Source organism: Triturus cristatus, chromosome 7 (genome assembly GCF_964204655.1).
Source record: "Triturus cristatus chromosome 7, aTriCri1.1, whole genome shotgun sequence".
Classification (NCBI taxonomy): domain Eukaryota; kingdom Metazoa; phylum Chordata; class Amphibia; order Caudata; family Salamandridae; genus Triturus; species Triturus cristatus.
This window is the reverse complement of record NC_140590.1, coordinates 1,126,563,647-1,126,570,830: the sequence shown is the minus strand read 5'-3', so window position 1 is coordinate 1,126,570,830 and position 7,184 is coordinate 1,126,563,647.

Genomic DNA, 7,184 nt, shown 5'->3' with positions numbered 1-7,184 from the left:
CAGCAGGAACAAATACAATTAAAATAACCTTGAGTTATTATCATTGTAATTTGTTGTTTCTTTCATTGCTTTGCGGCAGTAGGGCACATTATAGCAATTGGCACACATGGTGTTTGCACAGTATCACGTATTTTGGTAACCCTGATACGATAAGGCACGATCTCCTCCTGAGATTTTCTGTGTGAGCACCCATTGATTTGGCTATCACAATAGACGCACGGTTTCCTACAGGAGCCTAACAGCACCTAATTTTAAATGCTGGAATGTTTTATGTGTCTGTGTTGTCCTTCTTTTCTCTTTTTCTTTTAGGTACCGCAACAGCGGGTCCACTCCTCTTAGGGACCCAATGGATTTGCTTGGTGATGTACTTATAATTTTTGAATCACCTATTATGTAGTAGAGTTTATCATATATTTTTTGGAGCACTTTCTCACTTGGTCCTGATGAATTGCCACCGACCCGTAAGGGCATAGAGCAAGAAACATGTCGACCTTTCTACTTCCCTAGGGAGCATTATAATCCCTCGGGGGTCACCTGTTTTTACCTAGGCTGGTATACCACCAGAATAAAATGGTTCATCGTTTGGCAATACCATACCTATTTTAACTCACTACACCATCACTCGCTACACTTGTTGCACCTACCCCCACGCACCAATACGGCTGTCTCTAAAAAGATCTCCGAAAAAGAGCCCCTTCGCGGGAGCCCGTCGGGCATTGCAGCGCCGGCCCGACGAGGAGCACAGCCCTATGATGAAGCATGACACCTTGCTAGGTGTGTGAGGGCATTCCATAGAGACTAATCGCTCTCCCCCCTTTTCTTAACCCCCCTTCTCCTAGAGGAACTGCACTCCTGGTTTTGTTCTGGAATCTGCATCACCTTGAAAATTCTAAACAGAATCAAAATTAATTGCCGGATCCTTTTCTCTTCTGACTCTTCATTTAAGGACTCATCTTCCAGATGCAGTTATGCATGCGATTGACCAACATTCTACTGTGATCCTGCTGTCTCATCTAAATAATGTGTAATAAAATAGCTAAGGCATCCCACTTTCTCTATGCTCCTTGTGTTCATTGGCCCACTGTGGCTGGTGATGGATTATAGGGTTAGACAAAAAGACCTGCAAACAACAAACATATTTAGGGAACAGAGTACTCTTGAGATACACAGTATTTTGTAAAACATTAACGGAGCATGGCCGCCAATAGATTACTTTTTACATGCCTTGCACTTACATGATAACATACTTAGAGCAGGGACTGCTTCTCCACGTGGGCATCGGAGCGTCACCCCACTGCTTTCTCACAGAGCAACAAGCAGAAATGTAAAATGGTATAAATACCAGCTTAAGTTTCTGCTTCTCGCACTGCTAGAAAGCAGAAGAAGGGTATGCATTGTTAGGAGTGGGCGGGTGGGCGGCTCGGGGAGGAGTGGCTAGACAATGTTCTGGGCCCTGGCTGCTTGGTCAGCCTCAGGGCCGAACAAACTAGTCATAGCACACTCTGTATTTTCATGTAGGCTGCTGCGCAGCCTGCATGGAGAAAACGGCCTCCCCATAGATGCCTGTACTGACGGCGTACTTGCCAATCACAATACTGCCATTGAAGCATAGCGATTGGCTTAGGGGAGGAGAGGGAGGCTGCCTGCTCCCTGTGAGCACTAAGCAGGAAACGCGATGCGGGACTCCAGGACCGGAGGCGAAGGTACTTTTTAAAAATGTCTTTGTTTTTTAATTAAATTAACTCCCCCTCCATGCGCGACCCCCTCCCAACATGACCCCCTAACCCTCCACTCGCAAGTCATACCGGCCGCAGCTGACTTAGAACTGACTTAGAGATTATTCTGATGCAGTACATGTCCTAGTAGGCATATTATCATTGTTGCCTGTACCCTCTGTCCAAGGCTAGCAACATTGAATGCAATGCTCTTGCTTTTGGTTGGAGATATTTCCAAGTCTCAAGACAAACAATCACATCAGGTCTGCACGTTTGAAACAGTGCAATTGGAACTGTGTTTTTATTACATAAACTGCATCTGTGCAAAATTCTGCAGAGGAGCACTTCTGCTGGGAGTATCCTGGAAAGCTGTGCACTGTGACTGAGATGCAGTCCTGCTGCTCTAATCTTCATCCTGCAAAGGGCAATAGCCTGCTAAACATCATATTGGCTTCCTGATACTTGATACACTGGTAAGGGGGGTTGTGTTGTCCCACTAGATCTGGCAGAGGGTACTCACACTATGATCTTGATAGTGGAGGCAGTATTGGATAGGAGTATAAATAGAATTATATAATCATGGTAACACACATCAATGTTATAATGAGTGAACTGTATATCTTTTTGACTATTCTTGTAATGCTGGTTACAATCCTTTGCTTCGTATTATAATAATTCCAGCTAACACTTTTTACACAAGAATACAATTGTTTTAATAAATGTTTGAAAATCCAAAGTGTATCTTTCTTGTGCCTCCCTTGGGCATGCCTGAGTAACAACAAACAAGGAGATCTCTATCCACAATTTTCAATGGGGAATGAGAGTGTTCATGTTCTGAGGTTATAGATACCATCTGGCACCCTGGTAACATTAAGGGTACAGATGAGGCACTGTGAACTAGCTAGGAATTAGGTCAACATACTCTGCTGATATGTGTGGACTCAGTCTCCATATTCTGATGGTTATGTTGTCCAGATGCACAGTCCTATTTGATTCGTAAAAACCATAAGACACTGTGAAGCAAAGCTTGAGTCTGGGTGTGAGCTCAACTTCCTGTGATTCTGGGCGAATCACTTAATCTCCCTGTGCTTAAAAGAAAAGAAAAACAAGAAAGAATGTGGTCTTGTAAGATGTAACTGTTGCTCATATAAGGTACTCCAAAACCTTTGGATGGGGTCGCACTAAATAAAACAGCGACAATTCATAAACAAAATAAATATGAGACTCTGTGCCCTATTTCTACCTCTAAAAATTGAAGAATTACAAGGCAGGGGTCTGTTGACTGTGCATTATCCTGATTGAAGAACTACACTAAAGATCTGAGGAACAGCTGCCTAAAAACAATAGAAAAACATGTCTTCTCTAATTGAGAGGGAAGGGCAACAGAGGCTCTCTAATGGGTTTCACACTTGACCTCAAAAGAATTACAGGACTAAACCCTCCTGTCCTATGTTCATTCCCAGAAACACTGACTGTTTTTTAGGTCTTAAACTAAAAAGCAATATATAAATTCAATTTCTCAGTATTTATCCGATGTTGATTTATTCTTAAATCAAGAGGTATTATCTAGTAAGGCCAACACGTTGTTCACAACAACATGTCGCTTCTTCAGTTCCATATCATATATTTTATGTACAAATGCTATTAATGGTATACAGCACAATGATGGTATTTATTTTACATCAAAATATGACAGTGATCACGAAGAAAGGAAATTAATCAAATAAAAGAGTAGAACATGGAGAGACAAAACATACAAGGAATAACTGAAAACTTACAAAAGCGCATGTTAAAATAATACATATAAAAGGATTCAAACAAGAAAATCTGCACTCTATTAAACCACAAGGAGAAAAAACACAACATAAAATGCTTCACTTGACTAAATACAAGCGATTCACTTCACACGATTAAAGACAAGGACTAAAGTACTAACATGGGAAATTATTTAACATGAAACGAGAAAGTCTGGATCAAGGGCCTTAGAAATCCAACAGAACAGCAGCCCAGTGTAACAGCATATCAGCAGGCATGAGCATGGCCTCAGGGTGAGTGGAGAGAAACTCAACTAAACGTTCTTGATTGAATCATATTATATTTAGTTTAAGTGGCTTAACGCCACTTTGCAAAAAAGGAGAAGGGGATATCGCCACCTGAACGTCACTAAAATTGAAGTTCTGATGACGAGATCCCCTTGTAATAATGCCGCTTAGGGGATATATACAAGAAAATTTTAGAGTGCGGTGTAACGCCAAATCTGGCAACGCTGCACCCTGACATTTTGAAAATTCAGGGATGAGCCATATTTGCGAAAATACATTGCACCCCTACATTTCCTCTAGCGCTAGCATTAAAAAAACTGCCTAGCATCAGTGCAGGCACCCTTGACCCATGTTGCAAGGGTGCCTGCGCTGCAGGGTCGATTGTTTACGTGCAGCCCTGCAATTTTCTGTTTAGTTGACAGTGTAGTTTGATTTTGTGGTATGTATATATTTTTTTACCATTTTGAAGGCATCTAGGTACCAAATAAGCTTGCAATGTTTACCATATAAATACATTAATTATTCTATTTATTAATAATTTATAAATTATAAATGGATAAAGCTTAAAACAGATGCTTTCACCTCAGAAAATTCTGTTACGTTACAGATTTACAAGAGCTAAACATGTATACCACAAGAGAAATGGAGGTTTAACAATGTTACTCACTGTGGTAGATAAGCATACAAGGTGAGGAATTCTGCTAGTTACAGGAAATAATGGTAACTTATAGAGCCAATAGTCACTCATCCACCTGTTCTATGAAACTGGCTGAGCTACAGAGAGTAAGCATCATTTAGAAATTATAGGACTGGGCATAATAGCAGGGATATCGTACGCTGACAATACATCAGGTCAGCTTTCTGGAACATATTTAGCACGAAGGCACGTGAACAATTCATTTTTGATGTGTTATCTGTCTCTGGAATCACGAAATCAAATACTCCTGCAAATTTTGGGGTTCATCGAATTGTCAGGTGCCTCCTCTCTAAGTTTTGATTTTCAGGGGTATACCGAGTTTGAAAAGTCAGACGGTGTTATAGGCTAAAGAATAAATCATGGTGCTAGGGGGCATATGGCCGATGCAACAAGAAAGTCAGGTTTCCTTTTAGCCCATTTGAGAAAATATATTCCAAATAAAAAAGGCTATAAAATATTCTGTAAATAAAACAACAAAATAAGTAAAGAATGGGAGCTGCAGCTGGACAAAAGATGCTGCCAGAAGTCTACTCTCTCAACAAGAAGTGGAATTTGATATACTGTCCACCACGATGCACTGTTTTGATCATGATCATGCAGAAGAGGTGAGGGATACATCTATGATAAAGCCTAACATCAATGACCAAATCAACGTATTCTACCTATTGATGCTGCTGCTTTGACTCAAGGAAACATAACATGGTATTTACATTTTGGAGCCTTGAAGAGACCTTGGCCTTATGGGTTTGAGTCAAACATGTGTTAGCTGGAGCATTGGAAGATGAATACTCAATACAAATAAATTGAAGTACAGTTACTGCTCAAAAACGGAAGAGGATTGACTCTTCACATTTATACAAGTGCCAATCCATCTATAGTAGATATCCTTCATCATTAAAATATTCAATGACAGAGTGACTTTGTCACATACAACTCTCTCCTTTCCCATGCATGGTATAATTTGCATTTGCTACTTTTGACAGTGGGTGGGTATGACAGAGAAAGGTGCAGCAAAAGAACATATTAATACCCATTTGAATATAATTATTTGTCTACGATCTACATAGAGAAATATGACATTAGCACACAGGATACTCTGACTCCTTAAAGCAGTGTCACCCTGACATTCACATAGTTAAAAATAAAACAGAACAAATTGGTAAGCCTAAAGTCCAAGTAGTGTTTAATTTAAAATAGCAAGTAGCACAGGAAAGGATCAAAGACAAGTGTCATTTTGAGTGAGCATGGTGCTTGCTAGAAGAAATAAGTCAGTTGGAGCAATGTGCTAACATTTGTAGAAAATAAACCTATTAGAAATATATGTTTTCTCTCCCTACATCTCTGTGAAAATTAATTTGCAAAAGTGTATCTAATGTCAAGTGGCAGGATCTTCCATCCATGGAAGTATTGAAAGAATTTGAGATGAAAATATAATTAATGAATCTCACAAAATCCCGCTTTCACTTGCCAGGTTTGAAACTGAGTTATGCGGTTGTGAAATGTGAAAGGTACAACTCTGAGTCCCATGACTTCTGGGCTGTTTAGAGAAAGTTAGCAAACAGGTTTACTTTTACAGAATGCCTCAAATTAAAATAAAACAACATTCGTATGTGAGTCAAATAGACGATGCATTTGGGGTTATATTTGTAGTTACTAATACAGCATAATATGATAGAAGCTTAGCATAACACAGTCAAGATTTAAGTTAGCTTTCATGACATATTATGTGTGTTACTGTGTCAAAATTGCCACAACATGTGTTTCACACTCTTTATGATGTGTGTCTGACATGAAAGAATTTAGCTAGATCAATGTGTTAGGTGTATTTAACAATAGTATCTAATTAACCTTAATAAAAAAGGCCATATGACAAAGGTGACCTGAACTTTTTCAAAACACTGATCATTTTTCACTAGCAAGTTTCTGTGTGTTGAAACAGTTTTAAACACATTTTCAATCCACAGATACATGTTTATTTTTTATATGGTAAAACTTACTGCCATGCTGCTACTCATGACCCCTCAGCTCAGTAGAAAATTCAGATCAAGATGTTTTCAGGACCCTTGTGTGCACTACAGTGTATGAGGCTGAAGGATATCAACTATGAATGAATATCACTTTATTCGATATAAAATATCATAAAAGTATGAACAGTATCAGATCAGCTTAAGAAAGTTCATCATAATACAGCGTGTAATGTTAAAAAGTTGAATAAATAGATAAAATGTATACAAATTGGAGCAATAGAAAACACATCATAAACAAAGCAAAATGCTTGTATATCTCAAGTGTCCAAACTCTTGTGAGGTCCTAGCATTTTGGTACGTATCAACCAGGCGCAACCCAAAAATTTGGCAAGCCCGCAGACTACCACCAGGGAGGAAACATCAGTTAGAAAACAACGTAGCGCCACCCTATAGTTCACAAAGCCCAGATTTCTGCAGATGGGGCTGAGCCACTTCCTCCTAGCCGCCCTGTATGCCGGGCATGCAAAGAGGAAGTGTGGAATCGATTCGATGGGGGTGGGACAACCAGGGCAGTCTGCAGATAATGAGATCTGGTTTTTCCACCTCACTACCAGAGTATTAAGCGGCAGGGTTCCGAACCTGAACTTCATAAAAAGGGTTCTTTCGCGGGGACATTTTATATAGTCCAAATACTGCTCACATTTAGCCACCAACTTATGCTCGAAGAACTGATTAGTGAGGGTGCCTCGGTTGGAATTATGAG